Genomic DNA, 13605 nt, shown 5'->3' with positions numbered 1-13605 from the left:
ATATTATTTTAATCCATATTTTAATTTAATCCATTGAAACAATGCTATTGTTTTCAGGTTAACTATCCCACAATGGAACCAATCATTTTGCATGCAACACGCTTTGTAAACTGACTTTTGCTCATTTGAATAATCACAGTAATCTCTGCTTTATGAATTCAGAAAACTGCAACGACTTTTCACTGCAATAATTCCTGTTCATGTCTGCACATTGCACAGTCATGTAGCAAAATTAAATTTCTCCTTCTTCCAAGTGTACTGATAGATTTTCGAAAATCTAAGTGTTGCTAATATCTAATTATTGTTCAGTTCAGCAGGGGGTATAAATGTGTAATAATGGCTCAGTACATGAAGTAATGTGAAGATATTGCAATGTACAAACTCACAATGATTGTGAATATCAATTTTTATTTTAACCATGGAAGCACAGTTGAATTGATTAAATTATATTTCACTTCAATGCTCACATTCATTGTATTTCTAATCGCAATAAGAGCAAACTATTTCATGTGACAAAATTATTTAAAATTCATGTCACTTTTTTATGGATACAAAATAGAATTAACACCCGTTTGTTCTTTCCTTTACCAATCACATTGAAGTTTGAATTGTAGAATGCTAGATTGATACAGCACGGAAACAGGCCATTCAGCCTAACTTGGCATTCCGGCCAGGTTTCCTAAACTAAACCAGTCCCATTTCACTGTGTTTGTCCCATACTCCTTTGGACGTTTTCTATCCAATAAACTGTCCAAAACTCTTTTAGATATTGTAATTGTACCAGGCACCTTCCTCTCACAGCTCATCCCAATATGTGAAACACACTGTGTGGAAAAGTTGCCCCTCAGACCCCTTTTAATTCTTTCCCCCTCACCTTAAATATTATTTACACCGTAGAATTTTTAAGACTGCAAAGTTATTAAAAGTTGAGAGGTATTTAGAAGCAGCGTAATAACATTCATACTTTAATCAGTGATGTGAAGCAAATAAATTCAAGATGTTGTGATCATTATAATGAACAACAGTTACAAGTTGAGACAATGTTGGTTGAAAAGCAATTCAGTCGACACTTAGATATTTTCTAATCAACTCTGAGGTGTTTTGACACATCTCTGTTGAAGGTGGGAATTGAACCCATGGCTCCTGGTCTACTAATACACACGTTACAAGAGCCCTCCATAATATTCCCATGCAGGAAGGGCAGGACTATAACCACATACTTACTGTGTTTATTCACAGGGCAAACTGCTCAGATATTTATTGTTATAATTGGACTAGGATTGTATTAGACAGTTCCATTGTGTAATGGACCGATAAAAAGAATTAGTAATTTCTAATAATGATGGAACGAAGCAACAATGGTCTTAAATAAACATAAATCACATGATAATCAAGTAAGTCAATTTGTTTGAAGCAGTTATTCATCTGCATAAATTAAAATTAACCTGCTTTTTATTGCACATGAATTGGAAATAAAGCATTAGTCATTCAATGTGACTACTCAGCGAAAAACAACTTCCCTCATTTTCAAAAAAATGTGATTTCTAAGAATTCAAGATTTATTGTAAAAGCATAGAACAAACATGAGTTAATTCTGGTTTATTTACACAAGGAACACGTGAAATTTAAATAATGCTTAACATGAAAAATACTAAGCTCTTATTGTAATAATCAGAAATGTAGCAATGTTAGAATTGAAGTGAAATACAATCAATACAAGAATGTAAACAAAACTGTGGATGCTGGAAATCACAAACAAACTCAGTAATTGCTGGAAAATAACTCAGCAGGTCTGGCAGCATCTGTGGAGAGAGTTAATACTTGGGCCGAGTGACCTTTCTTCAGACTACACTTTTTCTTACAACCAATTCAATCCAGCTAAGATTCCACACTTAAAATTATTTTTGCTAAGATTAAGAGATTGTAGAGTGCAATATTGTTTCTATCAGTTGATGTACTGAGACATCGTCCATATATAGAGCTGGAGATATTGGATTTCAGCAATGATTACCGGTTAGATTTTGGTAATAATTAGTTTTAAAATGGCTGATAACAAATTTAAAAAATGATGAGAAAACTCTTATTGCAATGTAATTGTGCAATATGTTGGAAAAAAAATGAAATATGTATGTAAAAAATAGTTACCAATCTCTTAATTGATAAGACTGATTAATGATCCTTCCAATAATACGAGAATTCAAATGAAAGAGAATGAGAGAGTTAGAATGAGTGTTGGGTGAGGGAACTTTGGTTGATTGCAGGTGTGTTGACCTGAAAAGAATGTCAATATTTCATTATGATACTGGCTCTAATAAATAATGGGTTAAACTAAAATGTTAATCTCATGATCGTGTGATAATTGAAATAACAATTAAATATTATTTAATGTGAGAACGCAACACTTAAAATTATACAATATTTTCAAAGCAGTTTGTACTGGATATTCGTTAAGATCAATAAAACTCAGAATTAAAATATTGTGTTTTTTTTTTTAAAAATCACACTTTAGAAGATTATTCATCAGAATTATTCTGTCATTGAAAAACCTCATTTCTTCAAGAATTCTGCATTTCCCTCATTTTCTGTCTTTTTTCCACAGGGATCTGTACTGGAACCCTTCTGTTAGCGATGCAATTATATAGAAGTGACATGGATTAAAATCTAATTGGGTGAGTTAATAAGTTTGCAGATGATATAACGTTCAGTGCAGTTGGGGACAATGTAGAGTGTTGTCAAATAATGCAGCAGGCAAAAGATAAATTGCAGATATGGGCAGAGTAATTAAAGGTGAAGTTAAATCCATACAAGTGTGGAGTGTTTCACTTTGGAAGCTCAAATGTTAAAAAAAGTAGATAGTTAATGGCAGGACCCTAACAGCTTTATTATTCAAAGGGATCTTGGCGTTTAACACCATGGCTCCCTGAAAGTGACCATGCAAGTAATGAGGTGGTTAGGAATGCAAATGGCATGCTTGCCTTTATTGGTCAGGGAACTGGTTACAAGAGTCAGGAAGTTATGTTGTAACATTTTAACACTTTGGTTAAGGCATACTTAAAGTATTGTATTCACTTTTGTTCGCCATGTTCCAGGAAGGGTATGGAGGCTTTGGAGACGGTACAGAGGGCGTTTATCAGGATGCTGCCTGGATTTGGAGAGGCGAGAAAAACTCAGATTGCTTTTTTGTGAAGTGGCAGAGACTGGGGGAAGACTTGATGGAAGTCTTTACAATCATTAGATACGTAGATAGGGTTGACGGTCAGAACGTTTTTCCCAGAGTTGAAGCGTCAAAAACTATGTGACATGTGTTTAAGGTTAGGAGGGAAAGTTCAATGGGCATGTAAGGGGCAATTTGTTTTGTACACAGGGAGTGATTGGTGTCTGGAATGAACTTCCAGGGTTGGTGGTGGAAGCAGATACATTAAGGCTCTTTAATGTTCATTTCGATAATTTGGAAGGATATGGACCAAGGGTAGGCAGAAGGGATGAGTTTCTTTTACATTATGTTCAGCACAACGTTATGGGCCAAATGGCCCATTCCTGTGCTGCACAGATCTTGAGAGAAAGCTAATGTCTATCCCATATGACATTTAATCTAATCAATATTTAGCCACTGGTGTCAGAAATAGGAAGGAAATAAGTAGATAACGAACTTGACTGCAATCTAAAAATATAGTCAATTAAATTTACAGAGGTAATTTTTTGATATTTGTTCTGAATTATCAGATTAGCAACTTTGATGGAGATGTGTTTAAAATATTTGCAGTTATTGATGTTCTGACCCAACATTACCCTTGTTAAACTGAAGATTGGACCAGAAACCTGTTAGAAAACTTGAAAATATTCAGTAAGGTGAGATGCACATCATAATTTCTTACTGCCTATACTACAATAACAAAATCTTTCAGGTCTACACCAAAAAGCATTGATTTCCAGCCAATGCGATTATAAATATCTGATTGCTACTCGTTTCAACAATCAAAGTAATCTCAGCCTCATCGATGAAGAGATATCTTACACATTTCACGAATAATTACTGTTTATGTTGACACATTGCTCGTTCAAACATTAATGAGATTTCTCATTAATATTCAGTTCAATGACAGCATATTAATAATTTAGTTATTGTTAATATCTAATAATTGATCAATCCAGTAAGGGATATAACATTGCAATTATGGCTCAGTACATTAACTGATGGAAAGATTGTTGTGTTCACTCTCCCAATTATTGTGAATATCGATGTGTATTTTGATTTGATTTGATTTGATTTTTCTTCCACATGAAGATTTATTGTATTTCTGATCATAGTAATAGTTAAATATTTTGAAGCTAAAAAAATTTCAAATTTGTGACTTTTTTGTCAACAAGAAAAATGAATTTACATGCGTATGTTCTTTTCTTTATCAGAGTAAATTTTGAATTGTTGGAAGTTATACATGTGTGTAAGGAAGGGGAGCTGCCTGCAGCTGAATAGTCACATTGAATGATTTTTTTTGCGATTACATCCTGCTGCTAATCATTCTAGTTATCTTTTCATTATAGGAAAGACGGCTTTAAACATATTCCGCAGTTGTATTTTGCATGAATTTATAATTAGCGCCTGGTATGTGTATTTATCTTTCTTTCAATTGCCATGATTTTAATTTTTAAGTAAGAGCATATGTGCTTAGTACCATATCACAGCAAACCCGTTTGGAAATATTGAATCACTTAATGCGTCAGTGTTCTAAAATAGATTACCAATTCATTGTTAGTCCAACAATCACACAGTAATTCAATTTAGGTTTTGTAACAAATATCGTGAGATTCACATTTCAATTTAAATCATTATTTCGTAGTGTCAATTTTACAAAGAAAAAAGTATCTTTTATTCCAGGTCAACACAACCACAAACCAAGCAATGATTCCTCATCCAACACTGACAGGAAATATCTGATATCTTCTCATTTGAATGTTCACAGAAATCATTGGATTCATATTTTGCCTTACAAATGAAGATACGTTTGATTGTTTTAGACTCCAATTCTACATGTTGCGGATTGTAATATGACATTTCTAATCATTTTAAGTTTACAGTGACTAGTTTTAACACTAATTGTTACTTATATCTAATATGTAATCATTGATCAAATCAGGATAGTCGGCTTTAAGTGTGGAATTAAGTCTCAGTGACTTAAGCATATTGCATGGTACTGTTTCCTAATGGTTGCGAATGTTGATTTTTATTTTAATGCTGAAATCCTTATTGATTTGCTGCTGTAGGGAAGCCCTGAGCAGCCTGCCTTGGAATTAAAACACAAAATGGTGGAGGGGAGATAAATAAGACAAACAGTCTGTTTCAGTCTTAAGTTAAAAAAAGAACATTTTGTACAATCCTACTCCAAGTCCATAAGCATGCCATTCCAGACAGTCATATTCCAGATAGTGATAAGAGAATGCAGGCACACAGAAAAATGACCAACCCTGACTTTCATTAATGAAAGAATAATTGTTCTAGTGAATGAATCAACACCAACTGCAAGATAGAGCCCAGCTAACTTGCACAGCGGCTGTCAGGGAAACAGGCAGGGTTTGATTGTCAGAAATAGTTACTATTTTAAAGTTGCTCAGAACATTTAAAAAGTTTCTAATTACATATTCTTGAGAATCGTAAATAAGGCATAGTGAGAGGCCCAAAGGACTGCAGCAATTAATTTTGTAATGTGAGGAAATAAAATGCACAGAGATCCCAAGGCCTGGAGATTATAGCACCTGTCAAACAATATGAAGCAATAGGAAGCTCGGGCTATCCATAGCGATGTTCATCCAAGATTAGGTGTTCTACAGGATTGTGTGTCTGTATCATGAGGGAAGGACTGTAACCACATTGCATGTGGACATTGTAATACAGAAGGTGTGTAAAAATACTGCTTTTTACTGTACACGTTACAGTGTGTCATGGACCTCACTTCCTAGATTGGCCTCGGGGGATGATCCCTGCATTAACTGATTGCAGCATGAGTAAACATCTTCCACTTGCCTGAGTTTAGCCTTTCTGCTCAGTCTTCATTCCCTGTCAGGGGAATTCACTCCTACAGCTATGGTGACATTGAAATTCAATACAAACACTTATTATCTGTGAAATTATTCCTTGCAGAGCGATGTCATTTTCATGTTAATTTTTAAAATTTTTGTTTTCAAGAAAACAATGGAGGAACATCCATTTGTTATTTAGTTCAACTTAGACTAAATTTTAAATTATTGAAAGAACTACACATGGGGGTGGCGGGGGGAAGAACGATTCTTCAGCTCAAATTTAGTGACAATTTCCGTTTTTCAAATCATGTGACCTCCAAAATGATATTTATTTTAATTTCATTTTGAGATAGTTTTATTTTCTTCCAACATTAGTTGTCAATGAACAGTAATCACACAATTATTAGTTTTTGCTACAAAATGACTTCCTGTACCAAATGTCATTAACTCGATGTTTAGTTCATAATAATACTCACTTTCCCATCCTCATTATTTTCTTCCTAGTTCTGACATTTATCTAAACATTTATCATGATAAAAGTTACATTAATAAAATAGACATGAACCGACCAAAAAAAAGTTGAACGATGTTCAATTGTTGCTGAGATTTTTTAATTATTAAAGCCACATTTTATATTTTAATTTTCAGTTTATTAATCTTAATGAATATACAATCGACATCAGAGCAAAGTGCATTCAAAATATTAAGTCAATTTATCTATCAGGATTTTAGAAACAATTATCAATTACAATAATTACGCAATACTTTCTACTTGTTATAAAGCCCAAGTTAATGTGCTTTTAATATCTTCCATATTTATTAGTGTGAGTGCTACAACATTAAAACTTGTTTGATAAGGCCAATACACCCACAAAAGACCAATAATTGCCATTGCAACATCATTTGTAAATATCTGACTTTTGCTCATTTGAAAGATCACAGTCTTCTCAGCCATTGAAATTCAGAGAACACCAGTTAATTTACACTGCAATATTTCTCTTCGTTTCTTAACATTACACAGTTGAATAGTAAGAGGAGATACCTCATTATTCTTAAATTCATTAATAAAATATTTCAAATCGATTTGTTGCTAAAACCTAATAATTGTTCAATTCGGTCAGGGGTGTACATGTGGAACTATGTTTTCATATAATAACTAATGGAAGGACATTGCAATGCACAATCACGTAATCATTGGGCGGCATGGTGGCACAGTGGTTAGCACTGCTGCCTCACAGCGCCAGGGACTCCGGTTCAATTCCCGACTCAGGTGACTGATTGTGTGGAGTTTACACGTTCTGCCCGTGTCTGCGTGGGATTCCTCCGGGTGCTCCGGTTTCCTCCCACAGTCCAAAGATGTGCAGGTCAGGTGAATTGGCCATGCTAAATTGCCCGTAGTGTTAGGTAAATGTAGGGGAATGGGTGGGTTGCGCTTCGGTGGGTGTGGACTTGTTGTGCCGAAGGGCCTGTTTCCACACTGTAATCTAATCATTCTTAATATTGCTTTTCATTTTAAACTTGGAAACACTTTTGAATTGATTTGATTGGAAATCACTTCAATGTTAACATTTATTGTGTTTTTAATCACAATAACAATTGAATATCTTTCACGTGCAAAATCATTGAAATCCCCATGAATTTTTTAAAGCACGCAAAAAAGGGTTGGCATCTCTCTTCTTTCATTAAACAACCACAGGAAATGGTGACTTCTTAGAAATCGTATATTTCAGAAAGAATGAAAGTTGTCTTCAGCTGAACAGGCACATTGATTGACCAATTCATCATTTTGTTCCAATTTACGTGTAGATCAAAAACATTGTAATTTGCATTTCAGAAAATGTGGAATTTATGAACATATAGAATAATTATATTCATTTTTATTTATAATGCACAGTAATCACACAATTCTGTCAAGATGTCGTTCCACAAGTGATCATAAAAATCATGTTAAATTAAGACATTTGTTAACGCCCATCATTATTGTAAATTACTACTGAATTTTCAGAGGATTGCACACAGTATCCAACCATTTAATTCCAATCCAGTTATCACAATAAACATCTGATTAGTTTTCAGCCCTGCCCAGCCTGGTTGGGAATGTTATGAAGGAATCTTGTGCAACTCTGGTCGTGTCTCTGTTACCAGACCAGAGGATACAATTTCAATTCCCAACTTGCACAGAGCTGAGCCAGAGCAGCTCTGAATGTTGAGAAGAAAATATCTAAGAATCGAATGAATTGCATTTCAATTCAACATTAGACATGTTTTCATTTGTTGTTCATTCCAATAATCACAGTATCTGCTATATATTTTCTTCAGTCCGCTAATAACAGAATGTATTTAATTCCACTCAATCAATATTCTTTGCAAAATATTTGATAATGTAGCACTCACAAAGATGAAATATGCAAAGTATTTTCTTTTGTTCTGAAGAACTGAGTTCAGACTGCACATAGAACTTGATGCTTCAAAGGGATAAATATGAGGAAAAAAATTAAGTTCTTCTTCAGTTAAATAAACAAATGCCACTTCCTACTATATATCAATTTTTAGTTAATGATCTGTTTATGAGTTGTCTGAAATTTGTTTTTAGTTTTCCATTCATCTATTTATATTGAATGTAAGATTGAAATGTGAAAATACCCGAGTGCATTCATTTGAAAATTGAATTTGCATATTTCTCTCTAATCCAGTTTATTGCATGATGACTTAACAGTGTTTTATTCAGCAAACCTAGAGAATACATAAAAATTGTCTCATCTTAAATAAGATCTTTCACACCCAGTTATCAGTCTGTTCCTAATTCATGTAAATATCTAAGTTTATTGAAATCAATGTTCACACAAAACAGTGCACATAAAGCGACACAAAGATATTCATCATCAGCTGATTACTATTCAGCTGGAATAACCTGAGGTATCTTATTGTTCCTGGGACAAATGACAACAGTAAGCATTTATTTCCTATTCTATGCAGTTAATGCAATTGATGTGTTATGTTTCAGCTCAGTCGTTAATGTTGATTTATATTGTTTAAACCAATAATTCTACTTTATCACGGATATTGACTATACTACAATAACGTTGGGAAGCAAATTTTTGTCAATCTAACAATCTTTTTTGTTGTGTGTGTACAAGAGACAAATCAAATTATAACCATTTTTATTACAAATTGAACAAATACTGCATTTTAAATTTGTGAACTTCCCACATTTTTGCAAAAGGGTTCGTCTTCACTGTATATGTCACATTAAAAAAACTGCTATTTCAAATCATGCGTGCTACAAAATGGTTATTGTTTTCATTTCATTGTAAGAAAAGAACTGCTTTGACCATGTTGATTTTTTTTGTCATTTCTATTCCAACATTATTCATCATTGTACAAAAATGACAATATTATTAAAATCGCATATATGCCACATATCATTGACTACATTGTTCAGTTTCAAGCTCACTTTCATGACTTACTAATTCTCTTCCTAATTCTGACACAAGTCTTTAAACATTGATCATAATATTGATCATATAAATTGATGTAACATATCTCTACAAGGAATCCAGTGTATGGAAATTCACAATTCTTGTATTACGTACATTTTTTACTTAAAAAAAGAAGATTTTGGCTCCATAATCACTGAATGGCTCATTTTTCTTCAATCCCTAAAGCTAGGTACTATGTTTTATGCCTCAGTTTACTGATCTTAATAAATATGCAATCAACATCACAGCAAAGTGCTTTTGAAATGTTGATTCATTTTAATTCTTCAAAAGACAGCATTCATTATCAAGTCATTGCCATTACAATAATGGCACAATTATTTCTAAAAAAGTCTTTTGAACAAGTATAGTGAGATTCACATTTAGATTTAATTCATTACGTCTTAGTACTAATAGTACAGTATGAAAATACCTTTATTTTTCAGGTCACCTACCCCACAAAGGAACCAATGACTTCCCATCCAACGTCATTGCAAATATCTGATGTTTGCTCATTTGAATGATCACGGTAATCTCAGCCTTAAAATTCAGGAAAATGTAATTACTTTTCACTGAATTAATTCCAGTTCATTTCCAGACATTGCTCAATCACTTGCAAAAAGAGATTTTTCATTATTCATTAATGCATTGACAGACTTTGATAATTCAATTGTTGCTGATTTATAATAAAAATAATACTTATTCAACCTAGTGGGTTGCGCAAATGTGGATTTAGGGCACAGTACATGAACCACTGTAAAGATATTGCAGTGCACAATCTCTCAATCATTGTAAGTATCAATTTTTATTTTACCTGTTGAAACATAGTTGAATTCAATTAATTACATTTGACTTCAATGCTCACATTTATTGTGTTTGTAATCATAATACGACTTACGGATGTTTCATGCAAAAAAATCAAATGAAAAAGAATTAGCATCTCTTTATTCTTTCATTCAACAATGGCAATGAATTTTGATTTTTTAAATTTTGAACATTTTTGGAAAGAAGGGATATTGTCTTCAGTTGAATTCTTGCATTGACTCACTAATTCACAGTGTCCGCTACTTATTCTCTTTGGGTTCCTATGAAAAGGAATTAACTAGTTCTTCTGATTGTAAATTCCTGGAAAATATTTGAGAATGTTGTGGTTTTAAAGGTGACAAGGCTAAGTGATCGTAAGTCATCAGTTATTTTGCAAGAAAGGGCTTGATTCAAACATTTCGAACACACACGCACACACACACATTGTTATTCTGCTGTGTAACAAGGGGAAAACAAGTCGCTTTCTTCAGCGTTAAGTAAATATATGCCACTTCCAAGTGTTCATTAGTCAGCTAATTACCTACATTTGTTATTAAAAATTGCAATTCGTCTAAATATTGTTATGACCTTTGATCAAATTAAATTTTTAATTATTGTTTATACATGAATTGCCGGGATTTTGTTTTTTTTTGTTTTCCATCCACCTATTCGTATTGAATGTAAGATTGACATGCTTTGACATTATCGGAGAGTGTTCATTTGAAACTTATTTTTTCGTATCATTCACTGATTTTACTTATTGCAGAAGATTACATGGTACCTCAGTGTTTAACAATGCTGCCTCACAGCGCCAGGGACATTGGTTTGATTCCCTCCTCGGGTGACTGTGGGGACTTTGCACGTTCTCCCCAAGTCCATGTGTCTTTGCTGTGGTGTCCCCCCACAATCCAAACATATGCAGGTTAGGTGAGCTGGCCATGCTAAACCGCACGTTGTGTTCAGGGATATGTGTATTAGTCAGAAATAAATGTGAAGAAATGTGATCGGGAAAAGTGTTTGGGTGGGTTACTATTAAGAGGGTCATTATTTTTCAAACAAATGGCCTATTACCACACTGAGGGAACAGGGGTGCTTTCATAGCGTCGCTAATATTAAGGTGCGCCCCGAGATCTAAGCCATGTTGGAACTGAAACGGAAGAATCGACAGAGAGGCTACAGAATGACATCGCATCCATTTGCTTTTCTTTAAATCACGGACGAGCAGGAAAATGTAAACGGGGAGGGCGAGTGGGGAAGTGAGGCAGTTGCAGCTCCAGTAAAAGTCCAAAGGTTCCTCTGAGAGTGAAATTTCTTTACATTGCTGTTGTGATTGAATGAGCCACTAACGTGCGAAATGCTCCAATACATGATTCAGGACCTCCGGTGCAAATTCTCGCACGTTGAATAACGACAGACAGCTTCCAAATGAAGCCTTTCAGAGACGACTTTGGGGTACGTTTGACAGACAGACAAGTTCAGGAATTCGTTGTGCGCTGTGACACCAGCGCATCAGCTTCTTCCCTGCCTTTGAACCGGGCCGCCTGCGCAAGGAATGCAAATGCGGTACTGCTTTTCGTGGAAGGATCAGAATGCGGCAACTACACTCTCAAACAGAATGGCATATGATCAGAACCAGGTTGGAGAAAAACTTTATAATGCTTTGCACAGTAATTAAATGGAGTTGCCTTACATTTCACTACGAGAGCAGATTCGTTCAAGCAAATTGGAAGGTAGGTTTGCAGATGGGTAATCAAGCAAGAAAGCTCCGTTCTTGTGGAAGGATCAGAACGCGGCCACTACACTCTCAACCAGAATGGCATATGATCAGAACCAGGTTGGAGAAAAACTTTATAATGCTTTGCACAGTAATTAAATGGAGTTGCCTGACATTTCACGAGAGCTAATTCGCAGATGGGATAGCAAGCAAGGAAGCTCAGTTCTTGTGCATGTGAAAGGTTGCAGTTGAAGAACAAAGCAGTTTCTGCACAGTTTCGAACTAGGGACTTTTCGCGTGTTAGGCGATCGGGATGACCACTACACTACAGAAACCACCCGAGGCCTGCCAACTGCCGGTCAGTGGCATCCAGCACTGAAAGTTGAAGCAATTCTACGTTTCAACACAGAAAGCATTTAACACGGAACACAAACAAAACTGGCATGCCGAATGCATTTTCAGACAGAGAGATGCATGAATGCTAAATGTGAGACAGTCCGAGGGCATGAGTCATAAAGTAATCTCACAACTAACAACAGGGCAATTCCAAACTACTCTTTCAAACATACTGCACCAACACTTCCCAGACAATGCTGAAAAGAGAGAAAGAAAGAACATAATAAGAACGGGCCATAAAAAGTGAATTTCACCAATCACAGTCTCGATTAGATTACCTTTCTCTTCCGATGTCTCCAGGACGGAAATAAAGGAAATGGGAGAAATTCAATAACATATGACATCGAAATTCATTGGATCGATTTTCCCATTGGCCAGAAAACCAAATAACGACGAGTCGAGTCACCACATTACGAGTTAACAGGGTTTCTGAGGTAACGTCCAGCAGCAAAAATCCTCAACTGAGGGTCTGGGAAAATTTCACGGAGTATGGTCAGTCGGAGCAAAAGTAAGGAAGTCGTTCGTTTCTGCAGTGTTTCATCACAACAGCGATGAAATAACAGTCTCCATTCGGTTCCAATAAACGCACAAATTGCCTGGAACAGCAGAGCTTTTTGTGATTTTCTGCGTGGCACTATCCCACAACTCAGTTAATTCCCCGGGAAGCAAACCCATTTTACTTTTGTTTTCAACATCAATACAGTGAGGACCGAAACAGCATTTTGACAAGCTGCAGCATTGCAGTTAAACAGCAGAAATGGCAGTGGCGGGATTCGAACCCGCGCCCCTTTCAAGACTGGAACCTGGATCCAGCGTCTTAGACCGCTCGGCCACACTACCAGGCAACCACGCTGCCCGTAGTCTTGCAGTTCCAATTGTGCCCCTGCATAACAACAGACGCAAAGTCACATGAAAAGGGTTCCATGATCCCTCTCCGACTCGCACAGCTGCTGGGATGTGCCCGGCTACAATGTCAATTTCGCAGCAGATAATGATAGCCCATCAATCCAGACGAAAATCAATGGTAAGCTGAGTCTATCTTCTCAGACTTTTTTCAGCTACAAATGTATCTGTGAGTGTGTGACAATATATGTTCGTTTATGAATTGGTCAAATAACCATGAGCTGCTTGACATTCCTGCAATTTCGATTCTTGCTTTGCTAAATGATTTCACCCATTGCTCGAAACAGGACGACTTTC

The 13605-nt window shown here is 35.4% G+C and overlaps 1 non-coding gene across 1 annotated transcript; it reads right to left on the bottom strand.

Annotated features, from left to right (window-relative positions):
• Window positions 1-13163: 13163 nt before the first annotated feature.
• trnal-cag (transfer RNA leucine (anticodon CAG)) lies at window positions 13164-13245 on the bottom strand. The gene has a single exon. It is a non-coding gene; the product is annotated as a tRNA-Leu (tRNA).
• Between the last annotated feature and the right edge of the window lie 360 nt (window positions 13246-13605).

The sequence above is a fragment of the Chiloscyllium punctatum genome, chromosome 31 (assembly GCF_047496795.1).
Source record: "Chiloscyllium punctatum isolate Juve2018m chromosome 31, sChiPun1.3, whole genome shotgun sequence".
Classification (NCBI taxonomy): domain Eukaryota; kingdom Metazoa; phylum Chordata; class Chondrichthyes; order Orectolobiformes; family Hemiscylliidae; genus Chiloscyllium; species Chiloscyllium punctatum.
This window is presented reverse-complemented; position numbering and strand designations above follow the sequence as displayed.